Source organism: Callithrix jacchus, chromosome 12 (assembly GCF_049354715.1).
Source record: "Callithrix jacchus isolate 240 chromosome 12, calJac240_pri, whole genome shotgun sequence".
Classification (NCBI taxonomy): domain Eukaryota; kingdom Metazoa; phylum Chordata; class Mammalia; order Primates; family Cebidae; genus Callithrix; species Callithrix jacchus.
Genome location: NC_133513.1, coordinates 111,455,014 through 111,473,939, shown reverse-complemented (window position 1 = coordinate 111,473,939; position 18,926 = coordinate 111,455,014). Strand labels below are relative to the sequence as shown.

At 41.7% G+C, this 18,926-nt stretch overlaps 2 long non-coding RNA genes across 9 annotated transcripts in view; both read right to left on the bottom strand.

Moving 5' to 3' along the window:
* LOC144578513 (uncharacterized) overlaps positions 1-18,926 on the bottom strand; it is a 206,731-nt gene that overhangs the window by 36,759 nt on the left and 151,046 nt on the right. The gene's annotated exons all lie outside the window — the stretch shown is intronic.
* LOC144578514 (uncharacterized) lies at positions 5,078-13,352 on the bottom strand. The gene is made up of 2 exons (XR_013524439.1): positions 7,384-13,352; positions 5,078-6,929 (listed from the first exon to the last, which is right to left on the bottom strand). It is a non-coding gene; the product is annotated as an uncharacterized LOC144578514 (long non-coding RNA).

The following is an 18,926-nucleotide window of genomic DNA, read 5'->3' as shown; positions in this document are numbered from 1 at the left end:
ATATTAATATCTTAATTGGATTAACATATATCAATATATAAAGATATACAATCATCTAATAAGTGCCATCTTACTTATTAGATATTTATAATATATAAATAAATTAAATATATATTATTTACTTATATATTTACAATATATAAATTAAATATATGTTATTTAATATACATTTATATATAAATATATCTTATTAGATGGATCATATATATTTATCATATATTAAATATATATTTATATTATTTATATATAAATGATATATATTTAATTTATTTATATGTTAGATTATATATTTAATATATACTCTAGCTATATCTAACATGTAACTGCATCTAATCTATATATTTAATCTATATATAATTTAAATAATATATAGATATATTATTATGCATATCTATACATATAAATAATATATATTTATATATTTGTTTAAATATTAAGCCATCTCAGTAAGTGTCCACTAAATGTTAGTTCATGGTCTGTTTACTGAGCACTATGCCAATGCCTAGCATTGTGTGGGTGTGAGACTTGGGCTGGCTCAAAGTTCTCTTTGCGGCCTTGAGAGATGAGGTGGAGTCTCAGAGGGGTGAAGTAACTTCGCCAAGGTCACACAGTGAAAAAGTACCTGGTGTTGTAGGTGGTGAAAGAGACTTTTTGCCTCTCTTTCACTGCCTACATCAGGCTAGGTTTCCATACTGGGATTTGAAACAGACCTGCGGGAAGAGTGTGTAAATGATTTGAACAGAGAACTCAATGGGAGCTTAAAAAACAAATCTTCTTTGCATTATTCACTTCTCATCTTAAGTGGCATGAATGTAGTTTACAGCCTAAAAGGTACCTGCACAGCATCGGCAAAAATGCGTTCACTTGTCATTTATAGATTGTTTTATTTTTAGATTAATGAAGATCCAAATTAAACCATTGGAGTGCAATCATCCTGATAGTCCTTAACACATTTTGCTCATTATCACTTCATTTATATTTATGATGAAGAACAGATGGTACCAATGTCATATTTCAATGTGTATCATATCCAGCTACAAGGAAATATCTCATATTAGCTGCACTTATCAAAATATTTGTACTTAACAACAACAGAAATCTGAGCTTATGTACTATCTTGTCACCATGTCATAGCTACCATTTAGATAAGACCATTTAAATTAGATATGCTAGGGAAAGAACGCATCCTTCATTATTATTGAATGAATTTCACTGAACTCTGAACAGTAATTACGGGTTCGTTGTAAGGAGAGAATCATTAAGCTTCAGTGGAAAACAGCAATTAGAGTCTGTTGTTCTTGTGGCACGATCAGATTTTTTGATGTAAGCTGCTTTTGGTGAGCACGGAGAAAGAAACAGAACAATGGGCGATGGTGAAACAAGAGGCTGTGAGGCAGACAATGGGTATGGCATGGTCACCGAACTGAGGAGTCAGTCTCCCTTTCTAAATGGTAGCTCTAAAGAGAAGAGCTCAGGAAAGCCTGCTCTTAGAGGTGAGTTAAAGCCCTGAGGATCATTCTTCAAAGGCTTTTTTTGCATGTGTCAATGTTGCAGACAGTCTCAAATGGGTGAGGAAGTACAGGAGTCCCATGTTCTGCCAAATAACAGTCTGTATTTCCTTTTCCTTCCTTCCTTCCTTCCTTCCTTCCTTCCTTCCTTCCTTCCTTCCTTCCTTCCTTCCTTCCTTCCTTCCTTCCTTCCTTCCCTCCTCTCTATTTTCCCTCCCTCCCTCCCTCTCTTCCTCCTTTCCCTCCCTTTCCTCCCTTCCCTCCCTTCCTCCCTCCCTCTCTCCCCTCCCTTCCTCCCTCCCTCCCTCCCTCCCTTCCTTCTTTCTTCTTTCCTTCCTTCTGGACTCTCTGGGCAGTCACAGCTCATTACAGCCTCAGCTTCCTGGGTTCAAACAATCTTCCCACCTCAGCCTCCCAAGTAGCTGGGACTACAGGTGCATGTCACCACACACCAACTAATTTTTGTATTGTCTGTAGAGATGGGGTCTTGCCATGTTGACCAGGCTGGTCTCAAATTCTTGGGCTCAAGTGATCCTCCACCCTTGGCCCCTCAAAGGTCTGGAATTACAGGTGGAGCCACTTCGCCTGGCTTAAGTCTGTTTACGAATAGGTGGTCAATCAGCATGTACTGAATATTTTATTATGTGCCAGACATCGGAAGGATACAAAGAGGTGTGGGACATGCTCCCTATCCTCGAGAAATTGATAGACCCATGTGAACGCCTGACAAGATAAATAATTCTGATGACAAAGCAAAACAGGACAGGCTGTACATGGTGCCAAGGTGGCCCAGAGGGAGAGGTTACCTCTGTTATGGGAGTCAAGAAGGGCTTCATAAAGGAGCAGATATTGGGTCAGCATCTTGAAGGCTGAATAGATGTTTAATGTTTACATAAAAAGGTGGGCTTGAAGAACATTCTGTTGGGCAGCTGATTGCCAGAATGGTCAAGAGCTCAGTTTTGGTGCAAGGCAGATGGACTTTGAGTTTTAATTCTAACTGCTTACTAGTTACGTAAACTTGGGCCAGTCATTTATTACTTTGTGCCTCAGTTTCCCCAAACTACCAAATCAGGCCAATAACCATATCTATTTCATAAGGATGTTGGGACACATGTAGCACAGTGTTTGGCATATAGTGTGTATTCAGCAAATGCCGGCTCTTAATAGCATTCCAGGCAGAGGGCAAGACAGGAGCAAAGGTCCAGAGCCATGGAACATCGTGGCATTTCTGCATTTGTTTTTCGAGGCTTAAACCTCTAGCAACTGCATATCATTATGAAACCAGAAAGGCCCAGAAAAGATGGAAAGTCAATGACATGACAAAATCTTTAAAGTTTTAAGATGACATTGGAGCCACTTGGATTTGATGATGTAATTTAGCAACAATTTGTTTAGGAAACACAACCAATAGGAATTGTATTTAATCTGGGTGAGGTTGCTGGATCCTTTCACAAGGGGAAGGGCCTCTTGGAAATGGGCAACTGTTACAGTCACTTGAAGGACAGGGTTTGGAGGAGCACTGGGCTTGGGGTTGGCCTCAGGGAGCCACAGACCAAGTGATCCTTCCAACACCAGGCATCTCCTAGCTCGTTGTTGAATGACAAGTGCCCTTCACGCGGGGCTGACTGCTCTCCAAAAGGGACGGTGATGGACAAGATCCACGTATGAAAAGCAGCAAGGATTTTGCAAAAATCTGATTTGACACGTTTAACACAAAGATGTATGAGAACGGATGGTGGAGGTTTGATTTGCTCTTCAGTCAGGGGACATTTGCGGATATAGGCATCTTCTGCTGGCACATTCTGCTTGGGACTGAATCAGAGACTCATGGTTCTGTGCTCAGCAAGCGGGCTGTCCTGTCCTGTGACAGTGAGGTAGCAGTGCCACCCAGGGCAAGGGGAGTGGAACAGCAGGGCGTCATCGTGGGCCCTCAACTGCTCAAGGACATTTCAGTGAATGAGCTCATTTTGCTTTCATTTGCTCTCTGACTGAAGCGCCCTCTTCTTTGAACTCAGCAGGAGTGTCTAGTGGCTGAGAGTGGGGAGAAAGCACAAGACACTTGTCACAAAGGGCTGCACTGAAGTTTTCTTCTTCCCTCCAACCCAAGCTCATGTGCCTGGACTCTCTCTGCTTTGGGGTGAGGCTTTTCCCAACAGGCTCCTGGTCCCTTGTGCAAATAGATTATTGACACATTCTTTCCCTAATGACTGGACAAGCCTGAATTCTACAGAGTCCAGCTCAGGCTACAAAATGGGACTCCTGCTACACAGTGGCCCTAAACACTCCCAAAATAATAGCTTGTCATGACAAGGGAATCTGCAGAGCACAAAGGTTGTGAAATCTCAGTGACTCAAGCTCTTAACACATCGCTGCATGCTCCCAACCAACAGACTCATTTCTGTGGGCTTGAATTTAGGTTTGGGCCTTCCTCCCCTAAAGCAATGGGATCCCAGAAGGACCAACTATAGGGTCGTCAGCACAGGGCAAATACCCTATGAAGTTGTACATGAACCTTAATTCCCAAACTCAGGTAAACTAAGACACCATGAAATGACAGTCTTTTAAGGTGGTCGACCCAAGCAGAGTTGCGTGGTGAGAGAGATTATGATCACAGGCTTTGGTGTCAGACCAAGTGAGGCTGAATTTGTTTGGCTGCTTACTAGCCGTGTGGCTTTGAGTAGTTTACTTAACTAATTTCTGCCTTAGTTTTCTCATCTGTAAAGGAGTAAAATCATGTTATTTGTGGGGTTTTATGAATAATCATAGGAGATGGTGAGTCAAAAGTGCCTTGCTCGGTCCAGCTGCCAGGAGCTGGGATGCTTGCAGGCACAGACAGATGCTGTGACTGTGACTACACTTCCAGGAGGCCCGTGTCCCAAGGTCTGGACGTGCAGAGCAGAAGAGGCAGGAAAGCCAGGTGAAGGTGAGAGGAAAAGAGGAACAGGGCATTTCTGAGAGAGGGAACAGCAAAGCAAAGCATGGATAAATACAAGATGTTGGGTGCAAGGGACTGGAAGAACTCCTTGTAGAAGATACTTTTCAAGGACTTTTCTAGATCTCAGGGATTAGATTTAGAAGCCTCCCTGTATTATCTAGCCTCCGCACAAGTCCTGGTTAAATCCAGGCCCAGTTGGAATGTTGAGATAGCCTGGTCTAGACTGGATAATGGGTCATTTGGGCCTTGTGCATTTTGTGCAGGGCTGTCATCCGTTTTTATGTCACAATATGAGATGTGAACAGATACTGCATTTTTGACGGCAAACTGCCAATGATGCTAAAAGGTGATCACAGGCTATAAATCCACTCAGGTCACACCAGCAAGGGTTGGTTAAGCATCTACTATGTGATTAGCACTGTGCCTTAGACTGCAATGGGTAGACTTAATTTACCTGTGCTTCTTTTATTGTTATTTATTTTCTTGAGACAGGATCTCAATCCAGCTCCGAGACTGGAGTACTGTGGCACGATCTCCACTCACTGCAACCTCCACCTCCTGGGTTCAAGTGATTCTCGTGCCTCAGCCTCCTGAGTAGCTGGGATTACAGGCACCTGCCACCATGCCTGGCTACTTTTTATATTTTTAGTAGAGATGGGGTTTCACCATGTTGGACAGGCTGGTCTTGAACTCCTGACCTCAAGTGATCCTCCTGTTTCAGCCTCCCAAAGTGCTGGGATTACAGGTGTGAGCCACTGTGCCTGACCAATCCATGCTTCTTTTAGATCACGCTTGGACTAAAGAGCTTCTATTTTTTTCTAGTTCTAAACTAAGAGAATGTCCTTAAGGAGCTTAGAAGTGTGCTGAGAGGATACTTACACTATGAGAAATATTATAAACAAAATATAACCAAGTATATTTTGTTTATAGTATTTCTCATAATGTAAGAGAAATAGTATTATCTCAAAATATAATCAGCTTAATTCCGAGTTCATAATAACAATAACAGCCACTAAGCAGAGGTCAGTAAGCCTTGTAGTACACCTCTAAGTATCTAGCATGGGGAAAGCATTTCATATTTGGGCTGCAGAGAATGCAGCCCCAAATCAAACCATAAATCACACACAACTTTGAAGTATAAGAGTTAACTGTGGGGGAGAGAACGTTCGATGCCACATCCCCTCTGAGAGTCTGAGCCCAGCATTTGTGCGACACAAAGTTATCAAAGGCGAGGTTTTCTTTTCCAGGTCTGATGGGAAGATTCTATGTTTGGTGACTAATCACAGATGGATTGAGATGGTGTGTTCCTATTCAGCTGCTTATGAACAAGCACAATTAGAAGTTGACAGCAAACACGCTTCACAAAAATTATCACATTTAGTGTGATTCCCATAATAAAAACAGGAGTGAACTCAGGAGTCTTTTCAATTTACACAAAGAGCCCTGGGGTCTCTCGACAGTCACTGCCGATCCAATGTTTCAGAGTAAACTTTATTAGGAAAACAGATGGAAAACTCCTGAGGGTTAGTTGACTCTTGGTTTAAAACACACACACACACACACACACACACACACACACACACACACACACACACACACAACCACACAAATGAACTCGTATCTTATTACTCGCTCTTTCTTTAGCCAAACCATTCTTGTAGCACATTAAAAGAAATAAGAGGCATGAACTGGTCCGACAGCCACCACATTCCATGTGATGTGCTCAGTACTGAAGGCACTTCCTCGACATAGGGATATTGTGACTGTAAACCTCAGCTGCCTGCCAGTCTCATTATTATTTGCAACACCCATTTGCGTACTGTTTTAATAGGTCTTTTATATATGCTATCTGATTTAATCCTCATAAAAATCCTAAGAGAGGTTGATAGAGAAAGTATTTTCTATCTCGGTTTATAGGGAAGTACACATGTTCAGAAAGGAGAATGTAATTCACCCCAAATCACCCTGCTTTTGGGGGCTGGAGCAAGCCTGGAATCCTGGGGTGGATCCTGCCTGGATTTTCATGCCCTTGTTTCTTTAGGCATCAGGGAGGCAAGAAATAAACACATAAATTACTTATTCATTTAAAAAGTATTCATTGAGCACTTATGCTGTGATTGCTCCATGCTAGGCATCGTGCATACAGTGGGGTGCTGTTTATTATTATTATTTTGTCTGCTCAGTATTTGAGAAACTATCACTCACTCATTATTCCATTAATATTCCTGTTCCTTCTACTTGATTTGGTCAAGGCTGACTCCACCTTCCTGCAATAAAGAAGGACTGTGTCCTCGAATAGCCAATTAGAATTCTCCATATATGCAAAGATTCTTGAGATTGTTTCAGGCATGAGCATGTGACTTCAAATGGTCCAATCAGAGTCAATCCTTGAAATTTTCACCAGAGATTTGAGCGACATCATTTACTTCTTTCTCTGGAACTGTAGGGGATCACATTGTCTCCATAGGGGGAAACAGTATCTGACACTGGAGCAAAGAAAAAGCAGACAGAGCTGAGAGGTAAAGAGTACAAGAGTCTTGGCAGTTTCATCTGAACTCTAAATCCAGCCATCATTTTGGACTTCCCAGTCACCTGAGGCATTATAGGCTCTTTTCTAAAATTTAATACAGTTTGAATTACTCCAAAAAGGAACAAGATAGATAGGACTCTTCTACTGAATAGAGACAAGACAGATAATAAACCAGTAAATGAATATATATATATATATATGTATCAAATTTCCAAGCTTAATATGTGTTATAAAGGTAAACCCAGGGACAAAAGGTTTGATTAAGACAAAAATGCTATGGTCAAAAGAGGGAACTTTAAGTGTGGTCCAGGAGGGATGGGACTTATTTATTAGAGCATGTTATTAGTTCGTTTTCATGCTGCTGATGAAGACCCAAAACGGGAACAAAAAGAGGTTTTAATTGGACTTACAGTTCCGCATGGCTGGGAAGGCCTCTGAATCATGGTGGGAGGCGAAAGGCACTTATATGGTGGCGGCAAGAGAAAAAAGAGAAAGAAGCAAAAGTTGAAACCCCTGATAAACTCATCAGATCTCATGAGACTTATTCACTATCACAAGAATAGCATGGAAAAGACTGGGCACCATGATTAAATTACCTCTTCCTGGGTCTCTCCCACAAATGCAGAAGTTCTGGGAGATACAATTTGAGTTGAGATTTGGGTGGGGACATGGCCAAACCATATCAAAGCTGATGTCACTTATGTTGGATTTTGAGTAACAGGAGCAGAAATAGTGACAATGATCTTGACAATAACAACAACTGAAATAGCTAATATTTATTGATTCAGTGTGTATTATGTGCTATTTTAAATTATCTCATTTAATTTCCATATAAAACCGAAGAGGTCAAAATTATTACATCTCTGTTTTACTGATGAGAAAATGAGTTCAAGAACCATGAAGTCCCTTGCCTAAGGGCTATAGCTGGTAAACTGCATAGCCAGGCTTGAACCAAAGACCGGCTCCAAAACCCATGCTCTTTAATTTTTAGGGTGTGTTGCCAGCAAAGAGGGGAGTCATGTTTCAGATAGGAGTTACAATCCAAAAATTTTCCATAGAAGAAACCAAAGGGGAAATCTGGGAGTGTCCTGGGGCTTACGTCAACGCTATTCTTTAATGTCTTAGTATACATCTGTTGACACAAAGCATTTATCAACTCCTGGTGCAAGCTCTCCCTACAGGTCCTCAGCCCTCACATCTGGAGATAACACAAACAATTGAACACACGTGCAGCCCAGGCTGAACAGAAGTTTAATTTCCCATTGCTCCATATGCAGTCTTCCCCTCCACTTTCTTCTCCTCTTCATCACCCCTTATTTCTCATTTCTTACATCTTATTTCTTTCCTGACTGGAGCTAAGTTGGAAATGGAACCTGTCGTGGTGCACAATTAGACAGTAAATCCCCTTGGCTTATGTGCCATCTGATCCTTCACCTGTGATTTTGCTTTCTGTGAGTTACTATGTGTGAATTACATAAGTGCTGGATGTGAAAATCCAGCCCGATCAAATGCAGACCTTTTCCTGCTCACCCCCATTGCTGCCTTGCTCATATTCCTTGCTATCCTCCCCTCTGCCCCCAGGTTTGACAAAAGCAGATTCTTCAAAATTATCCTTCTGGGACTGTCTATTTCATTTTGAACTTGATGCAGAATTACTGTTTTTGACAGTTGAACTTTTCAGCATGCTTGATACAAATATTTTAATATCCTGTTACCTGAGCTGAGGGAGAGATAAAGTTTTATACCAGACACCTACAATGGCAAGGGAATAAGTTTTCTGGTGACTGATTTAAAGGTACAGTAATAGCAAAATGGTTAATGAGGTAACCATGCCTGGTAGGGCAAAGGTCAACAGGGAAAGCAAGTCCTGAACTCAGCCAGAGCGCTGGGTCTCACATGAATGAGGAAATGTTGCTGGTAGGACAGTGCAATAGTTTCACCCCAAGTACATTCCCACAAGGCTAGAAAGAAAGAAAAAATCAGTTGCCATTAAGGATGTCTCCTGACTTACCCCAAGGAATGGAAGGCAGGTGGGAAGATGTGAGTAGCCCAGGTGACAAGAAAGGAAGGCTCGTGGATGCTGGTGTGTGGAACGAGACGGAATGACAATTGTTGTCATTGAGGAAGTGTTGTGGGGGTCATCTGGGTAGAAGAATAGGCATCAAAATACTGGAATAACCTTAAGTCCATATGCTCAGCTAACCAGAAAGAGATGGGGTGGCGGGCCTGGGAAGGGAGTAATGGTGGCAGAGCTAAGTCCCTCAGGAACCAGAACTGACCTAAGTGGTCTCAGAAGCATCTAGAGCAGCCCTGGCTGATAGAATTTTCTGGAATGATGGACATTTTCTCTTTTACACCAATTTGGTAGCCACTAGCTATAGTGGTCACCAAGCAGTTGGAATGTAGATTGTAGGTCTGAGGAACTGAGTTTTTAGCTTTATTTAATTTTAATTAATTTACCTTTAAATGTAATAGCTGCATGTGGCCAATATTTACTATACTGGCAGCACATCTCTGCATCCTGGGAACCTGAGATGAAGTCCTTGATGCTGTCTCAAGCCTCCACCACAGACAGAGCTTGGCTCCTTACAGGTGTCTTTCTTTCTGTCTGTCAACTGCTGTCTTCCCCTTCTACTCTGTGGTTCTCTTTTTCCACCTTAAGTTCCTGCTCCCTCCTACTTTCTGTACCTTCCTGATTCTGACTTATGTGGGCTACCAGCATTTATTTTCTATTGCTGCATGACAATATTACCAGAAACTTAGTAGCTAAAAATAACACATGTTTGTTATCTCACAACTTCTATGAGTCAGGAGTTTTGTGGGCCAGGCTTAACCATGCCATGTGCTATAGGGTCTCACAAAGCTGCAAAGTGTCAGCTGTGACTGGTCTCGTCTGAGGTTTGGCTGGGGAAGGGTCTCCTTCCCAGCTTGCGTCCTTGTTAGAAGGATCTGGTTCCTTGCAGGCTGCTGGGCAGAGAACCTCAGTTCTTGCTGGCTGTTGGCTGCCCTCAGCTACTTGTCCCATGGACCTTCCCAACAGGATGCTTACTTCTTCAAAGTCAGCAAAAAAGTCTTCTCCCAAGATGGGCAGTGCAGGCTTACACAGTATAATCACAACTCTGTACCCACATACATGTAATCTTGCAGACCCCATCACTTTTGATCAGCAGCAAGTCACCCCTCCTGCCCATGCTCAAGGGGAGAGGACTACACAGAGGCATGGATACCAGGAGGTGGAGTATGTGAGGGTTCCTGAAGTTGGTCCTCCACACCATCGTCTCCAGCCTATAGGCTCACACCACCGTTGACATTGAGAATACCAACTTTCAGGTATTTCTGTGTTCATTCATTCATTCTTTTTTTTGTGTGTGAAATGGGGGTGTCTCCATCTGTAACATGTAGAAACTTCTCACAGAAATGACTACTAGTGAAATAAAGGCCACACATCCAGTACGAGCAGGAGCTGGGAATTGAAACCCACTTTGGCCTGACTTTACAACTCATACACTTAACTAGGTGATCTTTAAAATCTCTTCCAGTGCTAATCGTCTTAATACTTATGAAATTTCTTTTCCAAATGAATTTTTAGTGATCTATTAACCTGGTGGTCCCCAGTATGTCTTCATTGTTTATGTCCTTCACTTGTTTTTCTTTTTTAAAAGAATGAGAAAAAAAGGAGTGAAGGAGAGGAAGAAAGAGGAAGAAAAAGAGGGAGAGAGAACAGGAATATTGCTTTATTCTGAAAATGGGTATTAATAATGGCCAATCAATATTTTGTGTATTTAAAGTGAAGAATGTATATTTTGTGTATTTAAAATGGAGAGCTCTATAAATATTTATTAAGTTTACTTGTTCCGGATCTGAGTTCAAGTCCTGATTGTCCTCATCAATTTTCTGTCTCGTTGAGTCTAAATCTCTTTATGGGTCTTATGTATCTGGATCGTTAGCTCTTATTGTTGCATTGATCCTTTTACCACTATATCTTTGTTGCTTTGAAATCTATTTTATCAGATGCGAGAATTGCTACTCTTGCTTTTTATTTATTTATTTATTTTTTGCTCTCCATTTGATTGGTAAGTCTTTCTCCATCCCTTTGCTTTGAGTCTTTGTGTATCTTTGGATGTGAAATGGGTCTGGATGCAGCATACCATTAGGTTTTGGCTGTATCTTTTGATTGGGGGATTTAGTCAATTTAAATTTAGGGTTACTGCCATTTGATGTTAACTGGCTATTTCATCCATTCGTTTATATAAATTCTTCTTTATGTTGATGCTCTTTACTTTTTGGTATATTTTTAGAAAGGCTAATACTGGTTGTTCCTTTCTATTATAATGCTTCTTTCAGAAGCTTTTGCAAAGCAGGCCTGGTGGTAATAAAATCTCTGAGTACTTGCTTGTTCATAAAAGATTTTATTTTTCCTTCAATTGTGAAGCTTAGTTTGGCAGGATACGAAATTCTGGGCTGAAAGTTCTTTTATTTAAGGATGTTGAATATTGGCCCCCACTCTCTTCTGGCTTGTAGGGTTTCTGCTGAGAGATCTGCTGTAAGTCTAATAGGGTTCCCTTTGTGGGTAACCTGACCTTCTCTCTGGCTGCCCTTAGTATTTTCTCCTTCATTTCAACCCTGGTGAATCTGATGATTATGTGCCTTGGGGTTGCTCTTCTTGAGGAATATCTTTGTGGTGTTCCCTGTATTACCAGGGGTTGAATATTGTCCTGCTTTGCTAGATTGGGACAGTTTTCCTGAATAATATCCTGAAGAGTATTTTCCAGCTTGGATTCATTCTCTCTGTCACATTCAGGTACACCTATCAAATGTAAATTAGGTCTTTTCACATAGTCCCATATTTCTTGGAGACTTTGCTCATTTCTTTTTATCCTTTTTTCTCTATTCTTGTCTTCTCATTTTATTTCATTAAGTTGGTCTTTGACCTCTGATATCCTTTCTTCTGCTAGATCAATTCGGCTATTCAAACTTGTGCATATCTCGCTAAGTTCTCGTGTTGTGTTTTCAACTCCATTATTTCATTTATCTTCCTCTCTATATTGTCTATTCTTGTTAGCATTTTGTCAAACCTTTTTTCAAAGTTCTTCGTTTCCTTACATTGGGTTAGAACAAGTTCTTTTAACTCCCAGAAGTTTCTTATCATCCACCTTCTGAAGCCTACTTCTGTTAATGGAACACAGTCCTCTTCCATCAGGGCTTGTTCCGTTGCTGAAGAGGAACTGCAATCCACTGTAGAGGGAGAGGGGTTCTGATTTTGGATATGCTCGGCCTTCTTAGGCTGGTCTTTTCCCTTTATTATAAATTCATCCATCTGTCATCTTTACAATTACCGCCTTTCTAATTAGGTTTCTGAGTGGACACCCAGTTTATTGATTCCCAGCGCTGGAATCCGAGCAATCCACTGTGCCAGCCAAAACAGCAGTGTTAAGACTGATGGTGCTCTTCTGCCTGGGAATCTCCAGTCTGGCTTTCTTCTTGAGTCTGTAATAAGCGGCTCTGCCTTCCCGGAGCTCCAAACATCGGTCAGAAGGGGAACCAGTCCCGTTTACTCTGCACGAATAGCTGCTGCACCGAGGCACTGGCAAAACTGCTGCGCCGGCCACAAGAGTCGTGCTGGTGACCTCTGGGGCTCCTCCACTGGGAATCTTCTGGTCCATGAGCGACGAAAATTCATCTGAAAGTGTGGCATCTTCTCGTTCTCTGCACTTTCACTGGGAGCTACAATCCTGAGCTGTTAGCGATCAGCCATCTTGGATCGGTTCATTTCTCTGTTCAAATTCCAGAAAGAAAAATTGACCCAGCTACTCCTTTGCACCTGGCTACTTCATACATCCCGACCTTGGGTCATGTGAGCCACCTCTCTGGGTTGATCAGCCTCAGCCAGGGATGGGGTCACATGGTGCAGCATGGCTGGGTCAGGCAGTGACTGGCTCCCTTGCACACAGAGGCAAATGGGCCCAGGTCCGGCAATGTTGGTCTGTGGTCAGGTCCTGTCCTGCACACACAGAAGGCATAGGGAATTCTACTCCCAACTCTTGGAAGAGGCAAATAAATTTTCTTTATTCTTCTTCCTTTGCTCACAATCTTTATTGGAGGCCCCCAGAGAAGAGGAGAGCCAGAAGGAGGAGCCCTTTGAAACAGGATCCAGTTACATTTTAGATAAATTAAAGGAAATGTTACTTCACAGAATAGAAAGTAACCTTACTGAATGCTTCATTCCAAAAGTAAAGAAAGGAACATAAATGGATTAAAAAATATAAATGACACAGTCATATATTATGTCTACGAAAATAACCCAAATGATTAGCAATATGGGAACAGTTAAACAAATTATGATAAATTAACATAATTGAATGTTCTACAGCTCTTAAGAATGATTACTTGAAAACCAAAACAATGAAAAAGTAATTTTGATCCAAAGCTGTAAGAAAAAAAAATCCTCAAAATACAAACACTTAAATATGAAAAGATTACAACTTTGTAAAATTATATAGGCATGGAATGGAACATGGAAAATATTTGATTAGGAGAGTAGGAGTAATATTTTCATTGAAAGTTCTTTATTATTATTATAAAGCTGATTATGCAAAAAACATAAAAAGTAAAAACAAAAGACTAAAAATAAAAGCTAAGATTATTTGAGTGGCTTGCTGCATAGCTGACCCTGTGATAAATGCTTTCTATGTTTTCACCAGGGTAGTCCTGCCTATTATCTTTAATTTGTAGATGAGGAAACTGAGGCTCTAAGAGTTCAAATAACTTGTTCAACTAGATAGAGAGATGTCTGGCTCTTACTCTAGAGTTGTTTCAGTCAATTTTAGGCACTATAGGCAAAATACATGGGGTCTGCAAGCCCCACAACGACTTGTGGAAAATTGGAAACCTAAAAAAACAAACAAAAACCCTCACAATGCATTCAGTTCAAAGTCAACCTTGATAAGTGTAGGATGAGATGAGATGCCCATAGAATGTGACATTACATTAACTGCATTGTCAAGTTTAGGATTAGCAACAATTAAAATTTCCCATTTTGCGAGAATTCCTGATTGCCTGTTTTTGCTAAATCATGGCCAAGTATAAGCCAAATGGATTTGTTTTAGGCAAATAATCTCACCAGTAACACAAGAAAAATCATTCCAAATATTTTTGTTGCATAAATGTCTACAAAGTGGGTGCAATATTTGATGCCTAAAGACTATGTAAGTCTTCAAATAGCCCTATCCAGAACTCATCAATTTCAGCTGCTATCTGTTCTATCTCTTTCCTGTGAAGAGAGGATGTTATTCCTCAGTAGGGCACAGCCCTTCGGGACAGTGGTAAGAAAGCAAGCAAGAAAGAGGAAGTGAGAGGAGATGCAGGCAGGGGAGGAGGAAGGGTGTAGGGGAAGTGGGGGGGGGCTCAGTCATAGTACAGTGGACTCCATGGATCATGAAGTTGACCCTGTGTGGTCTAATATCTGAGTTCCTAATCTAACATTCTTGTGAGGGTGTATGCTCTCTGTGTGTGTACGTGTGTGTATTGACATATAGGTGTATTGTGCAATGGCTGTGCTTGTGGTAGAAACATACAGGTTGGTATGATGCCCTTACCTTTTTGTAACATTACAGTTTTATGGATCCATATTCTTCAAGAGGTTTCAAACCCAAACTGTAGCCATCTCCAGAACCAATCCTATATTTAGGGCAAACTGAATTGTGGAATGTTTTAAAATAATGAGGTAGAGATTGTTAAATAGTGAACTCAGGCAGTTTTCCTAAGGTGAATGTTTAGTAAATTACAGGAGTTGCTTTATTCTTTGCAGGTTTTCACACCCATTTAAAATCAAGTTTTAACCTAAGCTGTGTTCTATATGAAAGTCACTCTCCGGGAATTCTAGGGGTCCATCCCACCAGCACCCTCAGTTCTGGGGGCACCAATCAGGTCACTTATTATGTTTCCTGAAGCAATTGAATCAGAATGTTTTGAATGTTGAGTTGCTTGAAATTTCATTATTGGCTTTTCTGTTCTCCCTCCATCCTGCCCCCAGATCTCTTCTCTACCAAAAGATCCTTCTCAATTTACAGGTAGATTTCTAATAAAACTTTTCATTAAGTTACTCAAGACAAATTTATGAGAGGAGACCTCTGTATACCAACTGTGAGGCAATTATGAGACAGGAGCCTAAGATAACATCTTGGGACTGGAGCCTCTTACATTTCTAGCCTTGCAAACTCATTTTTGATGACACCCTTTAAATAACATTTATGGCCTTTTCCCCCCATCCTGACCAAGCACTGGGATCTCATTGTGATCACTATGGGCCGTATGTTACTTGATCGGTATAATGTAGAATAATTACTGGCCCACTGCACTTCATTACACCACTGTAATCGGTGGCAGGTCAGTGTTTCAGCTACAGCTGCTCTGAAAGTTGAGCTGACATGGATACTGTGATAGGGATGATAGTATGGGGGCCCCCATGCAAATGACCGAAATTAGCATCCAGTCAATGGGTTCTGAAATGCAATATTCAACTTGGCCCAGGACACCTGCTTTGGGTCTCTCATTTTCTCTCAGATACAATGTAATGATCATGACATAAATGAATCTTTCCATTTGTGTTATGCCTCATAAAAGGTCACTGAAATGCCAAAGAATGTTAAATGCCACAGAAATGTTCAGAGAATAACAATCTTTAGCATATCATCTAATTGTTTCTAATGGTCAGTTTCACCTGTGCAGCTGACACCATGTCAGTCTAGATCGAGTCTGTAGATAGCTTTTATAACATTTGCATGTTATAAAGCAATGATAAATGGTCCAGAGTTGTAAAAGGGCTATGAGACAATCATATAATTTATCATCCAAAATAAGACACTTTTGAGAGTCAAAGGGAACAATATTAATAATTACACAGGTTCAAGGGACATAAACCCAGACTGTTCCTGGTTAAACAGAAGAGATGGCACCCAAAGCATAAGGTATAGCTATGATCTTTGTTATCTGTCCTCCTTGCAGCCAAAGCTAGCATCATCTGGAGATGACAACAGTCATGAGCTTGGCCCTTTCTCCCAATACTAGGTGCAATGCATTCCACTGGCCCTCTTAGTCCAGAAGGAGTTGGTAACACAGGCCTGGAGATTCTGAGAGGAATCTAGGACAAATACAGAGGTTAGGAGTTGTCCCTGCATATCCTATATATGTATATATTTATGGGAAAGCCTCACCTTGCACAATACCACTATGGAAACCATGGGCAGAAGAGCGGTGGTTATGGAAGCAGAATAAGAAAGAGTCTACAGGGAGCAGGAGGAGAACTAGGAGAGTATAATGTCCTCTGGAGTGAGAGAAGGACTGACAGACATCTGGCAATAGAAGGTATGGCAGGGGGTCCAAAGTCGCTCCCGCCGGAGGTCATGGCGCTCGCGAAGGCGAGGTCATCAGTTCAAGGCTAACCTGAGCAACCTCATAAGCTCAAACTGATTGGCAAAAAAAAAAAAAAAAAAAAAGAAGGTATGGCAGCCAGTCTCCCAGACTGTGGGTCCCTCCCACAACATGTGGGAATTCAAGATGAACTTTGGGTGGGGACACAGCCAAATCATATCATTCCACCCTGGCCCCTCCCGAATCTTAGGTCCTCACATTTCAAAACCAGTTATGTCTTCCCAACAGTCCCCCAAAGTCTTAACTCATTTCAGCATTAACTTTAAAGTCCACAGTTCAAAGTCTCATTGAGACAGGGCCAGTCCCTTCCACCTATGAGCCTGTAAAATCAAAAGTAAGTTAGTTACTTCCTAGATATAATGGGGGTACAGGTTTGGGTAAATACAGCTATTCCAAATGGGAGAAATTGGCCAAAACAAAGGGGCTACAGACCCCATGCAAGTCTGAAATCCAGCAGAGCAGTGAAATCTTAAAGCTCCAAAATGATCTTTGACTCCATGTCTCACGTCCAAGTCACAGTGATGCAAGAGGTGGGTTCCTATGGTCATGCAGCTCTGTCCCTGTGGCTTTGCAGGGGACAGACTCCCTCCTGGCTGCTTTCATGGGCTGGCTTGAGTGTCGGTGGCTTTTCCAGGTGCATGATGCAAGCTGTCAGTGGATCTACCATTCTTGGGTGGAGGATGGTGGCCCTCTTCTTACAGCTCCACTAGGTAGTCCCCTAGTAGGGACTCTGTGTGGGGGCTTCAACCCCACATTTCCCTTCTGTGCTGCCCTAGCAGAGGTTTTTCCATGAAGGCCCCACTCCTGCAGTGAACTTCTGCCTGGGCATCCAGGCATTTTCATACATCCTCTAAAATCTAAGCCGAGGTTCCCAAACCTCAGTTCTTGACTTCTGTGCACTCACAAGCTCAACATCACATGGAAGTGCCAAGGTTTGAGACTTGCACCCTCTGAAGACATGAGCCATGGCCTGAGCTTTATGTTGGCCCCTTTCAGTCATGGCTGGAGCAGCTGGGATGCAGGGCACCAAATCCCTAGGCACATAGCACAGGGACCCTGGGCCCGGTCCATGTGTGAAACTACGTTTTCCTCCTAAGTCTCCAGGCCTGTGATAGGAGGGGCTACTGTGAAGACCTCTGACATGCCCTGGAGACATCTTCCCCATTGTCTTGGAGATTAGCATTCAGCTCCTCAATACTTATGCAAATTCCTGCAGCCAGCTTGAATTTCTCCTCAGAAAATGGGATTTTCTTTTCTACAGCATTGTCAGGCTGCAAAATTTCCCAACTTTTATAATCTGCATCCCTCATAAAACTGAATGCCTTTAACAGCACCCAAGTAACCTCTTGAGACTGATTAGAAATTTCTTCCACCAGATACCCTAAATCATCACTCTCAAGTTCAAAGTTTCACAAAGGTCCAGGGCAGAGGCAAAACAATGCCAGTCTATTGCTAAAACATAACAAGAGTCACCTTTGTTTCAGTTCCCAACTAGTTCTTCATTTCCATTTCCACCTCAGCCTTGACTTTATTGTCCATAACATTATCAGCATTTTGGGCAAAGACACTGGACAAGTCTCTAGGAACTTTCCCACATTTTCCTGTCTTCATCTGAGTCCTCCAAACTGTTCCAACCTCTGCCTGTTACCCATTTCCAAAGTCAATTCCACATTTTCAGGTATCTTTTCAGTAGCACCCCATTTCTGGTACTAATTTACTGTGCTTGTCACTTTCACACTGCTGATAAAGATACACCTGAGACTGGGAAATTCACAAAATTAAGAGACTTAATGGACTTACAGTTTCATGTGGCTGGGGAGGCCTCATAATCACGGCAGAAAGTGAAAGGCATGCCTCATATGGCAGTAAACAAGAGAAGAGAGTTTATACAGGGAATCTTCTCCTTATGAAACTGTAAGAGCTTGTGAATCTTATTCATTATCATGAGAACAGCAAGGGAAAGACCTGCCCCCATGATTCAATTACCTTCCACTGGGCCCCTCCCACAACATATGGGAATTCAAAATGAGATTTGGGTTGGGACACAGCCAATCCATATCAGCCGAGTAACATTGAGGAAATGATAGAGTGTGCCTTTTGAAGCAAGGTCATGGAAGACATTGTGGCTTCTACTGTGCTCTCCCTTTGCTGACTCATGCTGGGGGAAGATGGCAGCCATGACAGGAAGACACTCAAGCAGCCTGATGGAGAGGGCCATGTGGTGAGGACTTGAGTCATCCTGCCAAGAACTATGGGAGTGAGCCATCTTGGAAATAGCATGGTTAACAAAGAATAAGTTCCTTTTAGGCTTCCCACAAGAAATGTCCACTAGCTTTTCAAGGGAAGTGATACTATCAGATGTGACAAAAAATATGATTTAAGGCACTTTTTGTAAAACCCTGCCTTATTATTTTGTGGCTAGACTTTTTGTCTTCCAGGGAAATAGTCTCAGTTTCTTATTATTGCATTTTTATTATAGGTAAAATTTTATGACACAGGGTAACCCACATAAAATGGATCCATA